Source organism: Phascolarctos cinereus, unplaced genomic scaffold (genome assembly GCF_003287225.1).
Source record: "Phascolarctos cinereus isolate Bilbo 61053 unplaced genomic scaffold, phaCin_HiC Scaffold_9;HRSCAF=440, whole genome shotgun sequence".
NCBI classification, from domain to species: Eukaryota; Metazoa; Chordata; class Mammalia; order Diprotodontia; family Phascolarctidae; genus Phascolarctos; species Phascolarctos cinereus.
The window spans coordinates 214,270,948-214,284,189 of NW_027556402.1; the positions used below are offsets into that span (position 1 = coordinate 214,270,948).

At 45.2% G+C, this 13,242-nt stretch overlaps 1 protein-coding gene across 5 annotated transcripts in view; it reads right to left on the reverse strand.

The window, feature by feature from the left end:
* The window catches only part of IRAG1 (inositol 1,4,5-triphosphate receptor associated 1), a 126,512-nt gene extending 117,861 nt beyond the window's left edge, over window positions 1-8,651 (reverse strand). For 3 of the 5 annotated variants that reach the window (XM_021001928.2, XM_021001930.2, XM_021001927.2), the window contains exon 1: window positions 8,135-8,638. The gene's annotated coding sequence lies outside the window, so the exon portion shown is untranslated. Of the gene's footprint in view, window positions 1-8,134 lie in introns of all 5 variants that reach the window. The other 2 variants (XM_021001923.2, XM_078148813.1) reach the window with 1 other exon arrangement.
* Between the last annotated feature and the right edge of the window lie 4,591 nt (window positions 8,652-13,242).

Genomic DNA, 13,242 nt, shown 5'->3' on the forward strand with positions numbered 1-13,242 from the left:
CCGCCTTTGTATGAGTGGTGCCCCATGTTTAGAATGCACTCCCTCTTCACCTCCATCTCATGGGATCCCTCAGGTGACCCCCTCAGGAGCACCCTCTCCCTCTTCAATTTGCTGACATTACTTTGACTATAATCCACAGTCACTTGTGCACATTTTGCACCCTCCAACATAGAGTGTAAGCTCCCGGAGGGCAGGCACGGTTGCGTTTTCTTCCCTTAGTATCCCCAGCACCTACTACAATGCCAGGTACACAGTGAAGTGCTTGATAAATTCTTATTGAATTTCACTGAGTTTCAGAAGGGGCTGTGACAAAGGCCGTTACCAGGGTTATTGCAAAGAATCTCAGCAGAAAGCTCACGTGCTCAAGACCGAAGACAAGCGAGAGTTTGGAGGGTGAGAGAGGGTGAGGGAGGGCCCAGCCTTCTTGTGCAGCCTGCCCCTTCAGCCAGGCTTCCAGGAACTCTCCCTTTGCAGTGATTGTGGGCAAAACCTTGGCATCACCACAACATAGCTAACATTCATATGGTACTTTAAAGTTTTCTAAAAATGCTTTGTACTCTTCACCTCATTTAATTTGCAAAAACAACCCTGAGCCATAGGTGCTGTTGCTATCTCCATTTTACAGATGAGGAAAACTGAGGGTTAGTGAGATGAAGCAGCTTGGTCAGAGGTGAGATTTGAACCCAGGCCTTCTGGACTCCAAGGCCAGCACTACATCCACTGCCTCCCTCTGGTCTCTGGGCAGACTTAGCCTGCTCTGTGAGTTGGACAGGTGGGCTGTAGATTTCCCTCTGGCCCACTGAGGGCCCTGAGAGGAGTGCCCATGTGGGAGGGAAGAAGAAAGGGAGCTTGGTCACCTGAGTCTATGTGGCCCTTTTCTGTCTGCTCAGAGCTGCCCACAAGAGGCTTGAGGCTTGGCACAAGTTGAATAAGAGGTACATAGTAGGTGCTTTGCACGTAGCAGTGATTACCAAATGTTTGGGCTAAGTTGAATTGAATTCAAGGTGGCCACTTCACTGAATATTTTCTGTATTAAATGGTATGGTTCACACCAGGAATATATAGACTCATACTAACCAGGTACGTCCTCCTAGAGCTTAGTCATTCCTTTCTGTCACTAGGAGAATGCACCTGAAACACTCTCCATTATGCTAAGGGAAATCACCAAGGTACACATGCCACCGCACTCCAATCCATGCAAGAGACAAGACAGCCTGTTGATCTCACCTTGCTTCTCTGACGTTGCTACCCCGCCGGTCCCTACTCTCCTCACCTCATGTCTGGACAGTTGTAATAGCCTGAGGGTGGGTCAGCCTGCCCATCCACCCTTCAAGCCATTCTCCATCCAGCCACCAAGGGGATTTTCCTAAAGCCCAGGTCTGATCACGTCACACACTCCTCCACTCAGTAAACTCCAGTGGCTCCCTGTGAGTCCAGGATCAAATACAAAGCCCTTGATTGGCGTTCATGACCTTTATAACCTCTCCAGTCTTCTTACATTCAACCAAGTACTCTTTGATCCCGTGACACCGGCCTCCTGGCTACTGGGCAAACGAGACCGCCCATCTCTCAGCCCTGGCCGCCCGGAACGCTCTCCCTCCTCTGCTCTGACCACTGACTTCTCTGGCTTCCTTTCAGTCCCAGCTAAAATCCCATTTCTACAGGAAACCTTTCCTAACTCTTCTTAACTCCAGGGCTTTCCCTCTGTTAACTATTTCCTATTTACCCTGTATATTGCTTGCTTTATATATATTTGCATGTTGTACCCCTCCCCACTAAATTATAAGCTCCTTGAGGGCAGGGACTGTCTGCTTTTCTCTGCACCCCTAGTGCTTTAGCACAGTGCCTGGCACATAGTAGTCTCTTCAATCAATGTTTATTAACCAAATAACTATAGTAGCATGCACATACATGTATGTGTGTATATACATACATACATACGTACATACAGAGAGAGTGTGATCACATAGTAACTATTCAGTAAATATTTATTGACTGACTCCTCTATAAAATGGGATTCCTCGGATCACGAACTTAGAACTGAAGCCTCCCAACCCCTCATTTGTGAGATGAAGAAACAGAGACATTAAAAACCTAATGGTAGATCACATGGTGCCTGAGCTAGGATTTGAATCCAGGCCCTTGGACTCCAATCCAGCATTCTCCACTGTACTGTGCTGCCTCTAACATGAATGGCACTACGCACACCATCTCATGGTGAGGTTTGAACAGGATAGAACATGTTGTGGTCTGTAAAGTTAAAGAAATGTCATCCTGAAGTCATCTGGAGCCTCTCAGTGCCCACAGTACCCTTCTAAGGGACGATGAAGACAGCCTCCTAGAGTCCGATGTAGGGTTTCACCCTCTAGCTTTCTGTAGATGATAAACAAGACTGTTCCCTTCAAACAAACCAACCACCCAGGACAAAAAGAGCGGGACCCAGGAGGACCCAGACAGCTGTTCTTTAATACACAAAATAATCCCTGAGATGAGCTCCCATGGCCAGATTTAAGCACTAGAGCTTTAGAAATGCCATGAGAACATCCTTATCGGAATCTCAGCCTGTCCCGCTGGAAGAGACCTTGGGAAACATCAAACCCAACCCCCTTTGACAAGGAAGCTGAGGCCCAGAAAGGATGGGGGGAAGAAGGGTAGCAACTTGTCTGTGAGTTAATGAAAGAACAAGGATTAAAATCTCCTCTGAACCCCCAGGCCCATCAGGGTTTATTCGATCACACCATTTTGTCGATCAGTAAAGGAAAGCTGAAAGACAGGCTTATATAGACCTGGAACGAACCTTAGGAAAGAATACTGACTCTCAGGTCAGAGGAGCTGGGTTCAAATCTTGTCTCTGATACTTGCTGCCAAGTGACCTTGGACAAGTCATTCAGTTTTCTCATTCACAAAATGGAGGGGGGAAGGGTCTGGAACAGAGAGCCTCTGAGGATCCTTGTGGTTCTCGATTTATGAGCCTATGAACCAAATCACCTCATCCAACTCCCTTATTTTACAGATAAGGAAACTGAGGCCCAGGGATGCCAAGGGACTTGGCCTTCAGGTCACTCTGGTAGTGAGGTGTGGAACTGCGACACAAACCCAGGCTTTCTAACCAGTGCTCCTTCCCCCACCTACAGTATGCTTTTTCTCTTACACTCACGACTTTTGAAGATAACATGAAAGGCAACTCCCAAGCTTTCTCAAAAAATGCCCCTTTGTCTCACTGTCAAAAAGGGAAGCCTCAGAAGAGCTAATTGTTGCTCTGTGGTGTCTGACTCTTCATGACCCCATTTGGGGTTTCCTTGGCAGAGATAACCGAGCGGTTTGCCATTTCCTTCTCCAGCTCATTTTACAGATGAGGAAACTGAGGCAAACAAGGTGAAGTGACTTGGTCAGGGTCACACTGCCAGTAAGCATCTGAGGCTGAACATGGACTCGGGTCTCCCTGACTCCAGGCCTGGTGCTCTACTTCATATCTTTATCTCATCTCATATTATCAGCTTTCTTTTCAGGTGTGTATGTCTTATCTTCCCTCCCTGATACTGATGTCTTAGCTCTCCTCGTATTTCCCTCAGGACCAGACTTCACATAGTAGGTTTTCAATCAATCAGAAATCATTTAGTGTGTGACTGCCAGGTATTACTATGCTAAGCACTGGGGATATAAGGACAAAATTGAAACAATCCCCAAGGATTTGACATTGTATCTCAGGAGATGGTGCAGTAGATAGAGGGCAGGGCCTGCAATCAGGAAGGACTGAATTCAAATGCAGCCTCAGCCACTTAGTAGCTATGTGACCCTGAGCCAGTCACTTAACCCCATTTACTTCAGTTTCCTCATCTGTCAAATGAGCTGGAGAAGGACATGGCAAACCACTCCAGTATCTTTGCCAAGAAACCTCCAAATGGGGTCACAGAGAGTTGGATACGACTGAAACAACTGAACAACACTACACATTTTAGGTATACCCACACGTATATATGTGCACACATAAGCACATACTGAATAACAGCCAGGGAATTTGGGGGAGGAAGGCGCTCACACGTGGTAAGATCAGAATAGGCCTCCCATGGAAGCAGGCCTGGACCCCTGTGATATCTTCTGGCCATTCAAGTCACCCAGTACTTCTCTCCTACCTGATATCGTTATCCCATCTTACAGTATGTGTTTTCTAATAGCATTTAACATTCAGTATATTCTTAGTATTCTACTAACATTTTCTTTGTTTCTCCTGTACTTAGCATGTTGCCTGGCACACGGCAGGCAGTTAATAATTGCTTACTGAATGGAATTGAATTCTGGGTTATCACTCAATATTATGCCTGATTACTCATCTTCTGGTTTTATTCATTTCTTTTCTCTTTTCCAGGTGATGATTTCGCTCTGCTACACAGCACAAAGCATTCAGACACTGAGTCGTGGCCAGATGTTCTGGTGGACAGACTCACTTCCCTTCTCCCATGAGGAGTGTCTTTGTTTTCAAAGCAGGGTAGCCCAAAGTCACAGACAAAGGTGAAAGTAAAGGACACATACCCAGTGTCTCAGCCCCAAAAGCCAAGAGGATGGGATGGCTGCCTATCCTTGGAGGTCTCTTCGGGCTTCACCTAAGGCAAATATTCCACTGTGCGCATAAGCCAGGGTGTTGTCACGGAGAGAATGACAGCGCTCCTGATTTCTCCTATTCCTGGGAGTCTGCACTGGGTACTTCATAACACTACGCATAGAGGCCCCACACACACTATATCACTACCCAAAGGAACGCAGTATAGTGGGCTCAGTTCTTCCCCACACTGCTCCACACCATTGAAGGAGAACGCAGCTGGGTTTTTCTCTCTTATGTGAGCTGAATGGCTCTTAGCCCTTAGGAAGGCATCCTCCATAATCAGTCAGCAGGGAATGTGGCTGAAGGGATGGTCCCATGGTACCACATAGACCTCTGGCCCTGCCAGAGACACCTCAAAGAATTAGGAAGGGGAGAGGGAGAAAGATTGCTTGCCTGGTACATAGCAGACATTTAATAAATGCTTATGGACAGCTAGGTGGCGTAGTGGATAGAGCTCCTTGGAGTCAGGAGGACCTAAGTTCAAATCTGGCCTCAGACACTTGACACTTACTAGCTGTATGACCCTGGGCAAGGCATTTAACCCTGACTGCCTCACCAAAAAGTGCAAAAAAAGTCAATAATTGCTCCTCGATTCAATCTGTCCTCTGCAGGCAGGGTGTGGTACTTGTGTCCTAAGCCTCAGTGCCAGAATCTGTTGAAAACCAGTGCCTTGTTTAAACCTGGTAAATGAGATGAACCAAAAATCTGTTTCTGAGGTTGAGGGAGAACAGGCCAGACATTAATCCTTCCTAGGTTCTCCTGGTTTACTGGAAAGAGCCTTGACTTTAAAATCAGAGGACCTGGGTTCAAATCCCACTTCCTACTACCTGACTACTTACTTCCTTGGACAAAGGACTTTATCTCTCTGGGTGTCAGTTTCCTTGGAATTGGACTCAATACCTTTTAAGGGCCCTTCTAGTGCTTAATCTAAAAGCTCTCATGAGCCTATATGTTTTCTGCACAAAGGGGAAACGTGTTTATGAGAAAACTGAAATGCAACAATGTGAAAACCTCTGGAGAGGTTTTCAATTTCAGCCGTGGTTTTTCCAAACCTTTTCATTTTTAAACCTTCCCCCAAGTCCACCTCTGTAATCAGACACCCGTGCCTCCTATTTCTCCACCCTCACATTTCAAATTATGTCTTTGCTGAAACAGAAGCCATTCCCCAACCCCTCAGTAGCCAGTGCACTGCCCTCCAAAACCTACCTTGTTTTCAATTTGTATCTACCTTTTTGTGCTTATGCTGTGTCCTTGGTTAGAATGTAAGGTCCTGGAGGACAGAGAGGATTTCATTATGCTTTTGTCTTTGCATTCCTAGCATCATCAGTAATAAGTAATCACTTAGTAAATATTGGCTGATTGGTTGATAAGGTTGTCAGTATCATTCTACTGAGCTTGTGTGTAAATTCTGAGTCACCAAGAACTGGGTCATCTTCTGTCTCTTCTCTCCTTCATCATCTAAGTCTCAGAAGTCAAAGGATTAAGAACAGATGTTTCCTATTATACCTTATAGGTATAGTAGGTAAGAAAAATCATCTCCTATGTCATGTTCTCCTCAGTTTTTAGCTATCAGTTCCACTCTTTCATTTGTTACTTAGTGGTTAGAGCACTACACCAGGAAACAGGACAGCCTAGATTTGAATCCTGACCCTGACAGTTACTAATTGTGTGGCCACGGGCAAATCACTTAACCTCACACAGCCTCAGTTTCTTTATTTATGACATGGGGATGACAATGCCTGTAGCACTAAATTCACCACTGAGGGTCAAATGAGATGATGTAGTTGAATGTTAGTTATCACAAAGGGTGTAACCATTTATGTTTCTCCAAGAATTAATATACTAAACCAGAAAGGAATCAAATGGGCTAGGTTACTTACTGACCTAAGAGTTCACAATCCAGGAAAAAATGTTTAGGAGATCCATTTTAACAAGGGTTCTAGGGTCTGTGAACTTTTTAAAAAAGACACTTTATAATAACTGCATTTCAGTGTAATTGGTTTCCTTTGTAATGCTATGTATTTTATTTGAGACACTTAAAAAACATTATTCTGAGAAGGGTTCCACAGTCTTCACCATTCTACCAGAGGGGTCCATGACACCCAAAAGGTTAAGAATTCCTCTCTTACAGCAATGAGCAAACATCCATCCTTCCCCTAGGAGTATTCTTAGGAGAGAAGATATACTAAAACTTTATTTTATCAAGATAGGTACCCTACCTCTTAACCTTCAAGCACAAATACAACTAACCAGAGCCCTCCCCTAATGCATGTTTTCTTTGCTACACATCTATCCTACCATGATTTTATAGACTCATACAATCTTAGAGTTGGAAGGAACCATTTATTTAATCATAGGACCAAGACCAGCATCTCTCCATTTTACAAATGGGGAAACTGAGGCCCAGAAAGTCTCTATGATCTAATGAAAAAAGAAGTTACTTGCCCAAGATCACATGAAGCCAAGTCTAAAACCCAGGCCACCTGACTCTTTCCACTAGACTAAGGTCGACTTAGTATAATTCTCACATTGTACAGATGTAGAAACCAAGGCCCAGAAAGGATCCAAAGACTCAGTATGAAAACATTTTTTTATTAAGGGAAAAGAATCAATCCTTCACAATAGAGCAGAAGCCTGAGAGGGTTCATTTCAGCACCTGGCCAGAATCAGGAGCCCACCTGTAAATCTCTTGCCCCTTGAGACTTTCTAATAGTCTGACAAGATCTTTCCTTATTTTTCTCCAGGGAGAATCTGGCCACATACCTGGGGAGGAGTTCAGACTCAAGAAACTCGTTTGGTAAATTCAGGGATGTTGCTAGGGTGTCTTAAGAAAAGGGGAGGCTGCTGCTGCTACAAGAGGAATGGCTTGCAGTTCTGTCTTCAGTCTGGAATCTGGAGCTGTGGGTGTTTGTCTCAAGATTAAAGCAGAGCAAATAGCTGAGGTGCACACTGGCTCTCAGCTCTCCTGGGAGGATGACAAGTAAATCTAGTTGCTACCGAGGCTCAGCTGTCCCTGATGCATCTTGGTTTTAGGAAGTGACTCTGAGAATGAATGAATGTTCTGGAGAACAGCGGGGACCCAGACAGTCACCCGCTGAGGCTGTTGTGCTGAGGACAGGCAGGAAGGGAACCCTCACCTTCGTCCCTTGCCCTTGGCCACAGTGAGCCTTCACCCGACTTCGATCTCTGAGGGCACACCACCAGCCTCCTCCAAATGGGCCTTGCTTTGGGAACCAAGCCCTACATAGCTCAGGCTGACATCTCCCCCCACTCACCTACCTTCATTTAGCACTCACCCCCCCTTCCTCCCCTGCTCCCCAGGGCAGGATGCCAGGACCTGGTCTTTATCTTCCTCACCCTAGGGCCTCCTCGCTCATTACAAGAACAGAGCTGATTAACATTGTCTGGCAAGATTCATCCCACTCCCCCTTTTTTAAAGGGAAAAAAAAACCCCACACACACTCCAGTCAAAACTCAACACAAAGAAAAGAGTCACCCTAGTCAATGAAGCAAGACAATAATGATGCACTGTACCTTTAAGGAGTCAGGCTTGGTTCCCTCCTGTGTGTGAGGCAGGAGGAGGCAGGAGGAAGCAGGTTATTCTGGGTTCCCGGCTTACTTACCTAACACTGAGTTAGCCCCTTTCCCCCTCTGGCCAGCCTCTCTTCCACTCTGGGGAGCTTTTACCATTTAAGGTCAATGTTACATCTGGCTCTGCTGGCTGTAAGCTGCTCCCTGCAGGGCCTCCCTCTGCACTCCCAGTCTTGCTGCCTGCCTGCCTGCCTGCCTGCTTGCCTGCCTGTCCTGCCCTGGCAGGGAGCTGGGAGAGAAAGCTTCTAATTCTTCCAAGCCCCTTTCTCCTGTTTCAGGGACTCCTAAAGCCCAGCCCCCCAGGGAGGCTCCAGGAGGCCGGACTGGGCTGGGACTGGACCAGGGTTCCTCTACTGGGGAAGGAAAAGCAGTTACTCCCCTATCCCTTCCCCCTACTCTCCATACACACATTCAGCCTGTTCAACCAGTCCTTAGGGGGCTCTGAGCTCATTGCTCTCCCCATACCACGTCTTGGGCACATCTTCCTCATTCTGGCCACACAAGTGGTTGGTCTGTAAAAGGCGCCTGAAAGGATCCTGGCTCAGAACCAGGCCAAACTTGGAGGGTGTCTTTTCCTCAAAATGCCTATAAGGGGAAAGGGAGGGAGAGAGCCATAGCCAAGGAGGGAAGGAGATGAGGGGGGCTGCAGCATGCCCCTAGAACTCTGGTCCTACCTCAAATCCTCGGGGAGCTCAAGGAGGGAGTTGGCAATGGCTGATCGGTCCCTCAAGAAGCCCAGACCCTTCCTTCCATCATATGGAAACAGATCCAAGCCAAGGCAGCTGATGCTGCCCCTGCCCAATCTGAAAGGGCTGATCTTAGCCTTAGCCTGGCCTTCCCAGTTTACTAAACCCCATTCTCCCTGGGTGTGGCCTGGCTGGGGCCAAAAGCTCTGGAGTTCCCGATCCATAAGAAAAGAGAAACCAAAATGACTGCACAGGTCTTCTATTCACCTGAAAAAATGTTTTTGCCCCTGAGAAGCAGCCTGGACAGTGTTCAACGACTCAGGACTCCCAGCTCCCACTTATATAGTCTATAATGGGAGGGGGGGTATTTTCAAATGCTTAACCAACTCTTCCTCCCCCACCTCACCCCCAAAAGACACAGGATACACTTTATGCTTAAGCTGCATGACAACATTTTCACCATCACTTTCTTAAGTCTAGACAATCAACGAAACAATAAATCAAGCCCTGATTTTCAGTATTTGTCAGTTTCCGAGGTATAAATGTTCACAATGAAAATTTAACAGTTGGCTCTAGAGAGCCTGGTCGATGTCAGTCCGACACATTTGAGTCAGTCCCCAACATCACAGACAGAAGAACTTGCAATATCCAGGCCATAGTGATCTCAGCTCATCTGCCTTCTCTGGCCTGCCCCATGCAGTCACCATTCCCACCAATGTTCCCCATCCTTGTCTCTCCTTTAAAATAATGGGAATCAGACCTGTAACCAGCAATTCTGATAACCAGGAGAAGCAATGCCACGTGCACCAGGGAGAAGGATGAAAGACATTCTCAAAATCAACTTTTAAAGTCACATTCAGTTGGAATAGGGGAGATCTCAGGATGTGACCTTGGTCCTTAGAATACAAGGTCTTTTGGAGGAAAGACTGGGGAAATTGACGGGGTGAGGGGAATAGGAAAGACCTTGGGTTACCATGAAATCACTGATGGAGGGGCCACCACTATGGGATAGAGAGCAGGACAGTCCTAGGGCAGAGAAAAGTTACACTGTGGGGGGAGGAAGCTATGACATGGGAGCCTCTCTTTTAACTAATTTTCTATTAAAATCTAGTATCTAGCTGGATACTAAGTTCAATTAGTTCTAGTAGATCCAGAGCTCTCTAAATTTTGGCTCCCTGGAGCAAAGGCTCGGTCACTCCACCTTAGTTGCAGCTTTGATGGGGATTAAACTTCATAATCTCTGAGGGCCTTCCCAGCTCTAACTATCAGCTGGATACTCTGGAACCTTTGTGCATCAGTCTCCTTGGTTTCTCTCTGCTATGGAGAACTGAGATTTCCTAACAGTAAACTGAGGATCAGTGAGTTCATAGTTTTCAATGCTGAATCCCATTTTTCTGGTATCTACATGACGTCCTAAATTTAATGACTCCTCTTCATTATGCCGTGGTCACTTCTGGTAGAATTCCTCAGAGGCTGACTGAATCTTTTTCTGCCTGACCACCCAAAATCACATTGACGCTCACCTAATCTCAAAAACACACTCGTACATACTAGCACACTAGATCATTTTCAAATGCTCGCTCATGTTCACAAACTCTCACACATCCATACACTCTTTTACAATCATACACCAGCACAGATATTCAGCTACAACCACAGGGAGTCGACATAAGATATAGTGGGTAGAATGCTAAGCATGGAATCAAGAAGACCTGGGTTCAAATTCTATCTCTAATATTTACTGGTTGTAGGACCATGAACAAGCCACCTGAGCCTCAGTTTCCTCATTTGTAAAATGTGGGTGATGATAGGAGCTATCTCCCAAGGTTGTTGTGAGGATAAAATGAGATCATATGCACAAAACACTCTGCAAAACCTAAAGCATTATATAAGCGCTAGCTATCACTATTATTATTATTATTCTCATTCACACGTCACAGAGAACACTCAGGAGACCCAGAACTTGTCTGACCCTTCAGGAATCTCCCAGACTAGAAAGGGACACAGGGTCAGAGCTGACTCTCTGGGACCAGCTGGAGGCTCCGAGGCCTTTCCAGGGACAGAGTAAGGGCAGCAAATGAAGGCAGCACTGGGAGGACAAAGCAAAGCCCCAAGCATCGTGGTGGCTTGTCCAGCACTTGAGGAAGGAGGAAAAATGGGAAGGTGGATCACATCTTCAAATGTCAAGGGAGACAACAAGTTAACCACAGTGAGGCACAGTGTGACTGTCTAATAGCCCATCATGACTTGCCAAAAACCAACACCATATTGTTCCCACCTCTTTTGGTTCTACTCATACGCTGCTGAACCAGCCTGGAGGAAGTCACAAAACCATGCTGATTGTCATTCAGTTGTTTTCAGTCATGGCCGACTCTTTGTGATCCCATTCGGGGGTTTTCTTGGCAAAGACACTAGAGTCGTTGGCCATTTCCTTCTCCAGCTCATTTTACAGATGAAGAAACTGAGGCAAACAGGTTTAAGTGACATGGCCAGGGTCACACAACTAGTAAGTATCTGAGGTCACATTTGAATTCAGGTCTTCCTGACACAGTCCTAAGCCTCCTGAACCCAAATTCTGCTTTTAAGTCTGCTCTGTACCTTTTTCCAGACTGTTCCCTAGGCCTGGAATGTCCCCTCTCTCCCTCTTCACCTGTTGGGTTTCTTTTTTTCTTTGTGTGCTTTGCCTAGAGCATGGAAAGATATGTGGAGGGGCAATAACATGAGAAAAGACTAGAAGTGAAGGGAAGGGCCAGATGGCTTCTTTAGATCTTGCATCAAATTAGGAATTCTCAACCTTTTTTTGTGTCATGGGCCCCTTTAGCAGTCCAGTGAAGACTATAGACCCCTTTTCAGAATAATTTTTTAAAGTCTATAAAATAAAATATGTGGGATTCCAAAGGAAACCAATTATATTGAAACATATTTTATATATGTATATATATATATATATATGCATATACACATGTATATATGTATGTGTGTATATACATATATAGATATAGATATAGATGTATGTATATACACAGACTTATGTAAAAGTCTACAGACCACAGGTTAAGAAGCCCTACCTTATACCATATCTTGCCTCCAGTTTGTAAAGTAAGGGCAGTCATTTTAGAATGGTTAAAGATTTATGCAGCTTTAATATACCTTTTTATTGTTGTTAAGTCATTTTTTCTGTGACCCCATTTGGGGTTTTCTTGGCAGAGAAATTGGAATGGTTTGCCATTTCCTTCTCTGGCTCATTTTACAGATGAGGAAACTGAGGTAAACAGGTTAAAGTGACTTGCCCAGGGTCACATGTATGGTAAGTGTCTGAGGCCAGATCTGAACTCAGGAAGGTGAGTCTTCTCGACTCCAGGCCCAGAGCTCTACCCACTGGGCCGCCTAGCTGCCCCATACCTTTTTATAGAAAAAGACTAATCATGAAGTTGGATTCCTAATTTCTCTCTGTTTTCCATTCCTATGGGAAGTCTGGTTGCTGGATTTATGTACATTCCACTGTTCACTGGAATTTCAGGCTAGGAGGAAATAATCAGTGTCAGCAGGATCTTAAAAATCCAAAACTATTTAAAAAAAATGTTGTAGAATGCATTCATTCATTCACTCCATCATTCATTCACCTCAATGGACATTTATCCCCCTCCTCCACACATGCAAGGCTCCTGGGCACTAAAAACTACAAAGATCCATTTAGCAATTTTTCATTCCTTCTGCAAGCTGGTCTATGCCTAGCAACCAGACACTGCTCTGTCTGGAAATGGAAGACCCTGGCCTGTCAGACCACTAAACTTGGAGTTAGAAGACTTGAGTTCATGTTCTCGCCCTACCATATACCAGCTCCATAACCTTGGGCCACTTTCTTCTCCTCTGAGTTTTCTCAAAGGTAAAAGAAGGATAATCTTTTCCTCTTACTTAACTACTTCACAGGGCTGAATGATAACGTATGAAGATGACTTTAAAATTTTAAAGCTGGATTGTAAACTCCACTGTTGTTTTTGGGATCAAAAACCAAACCCTTTCACAGGCCTCATTCCTGAGAAGCCTCCCTCTCCCCACCCCCACCGCAACAGAAAGTCAACTCAGAATCCTCTAGAATGGTCAGCAGCAGCATGAGAAGAATTGTAGAGCATAGATTTAGAACCTAGAAAGAACTTCTAAATAATCATAGCAGTAGCTAGCATTTTTATAGACCTTAAGGCAGAGGTTCCCAAACTTATTTGGCCTACTGCCCTCTTTTCCAAAAAAAAAAAAAAGTTACTCAGTGCCCACCTGGAAATCTACTTTCTTTAACCGTTTAACGGTTTTTGAAAAAATGTACATCATTTCAAAAAATATAGTTTTTTTAAGTGACACATCTTAAAT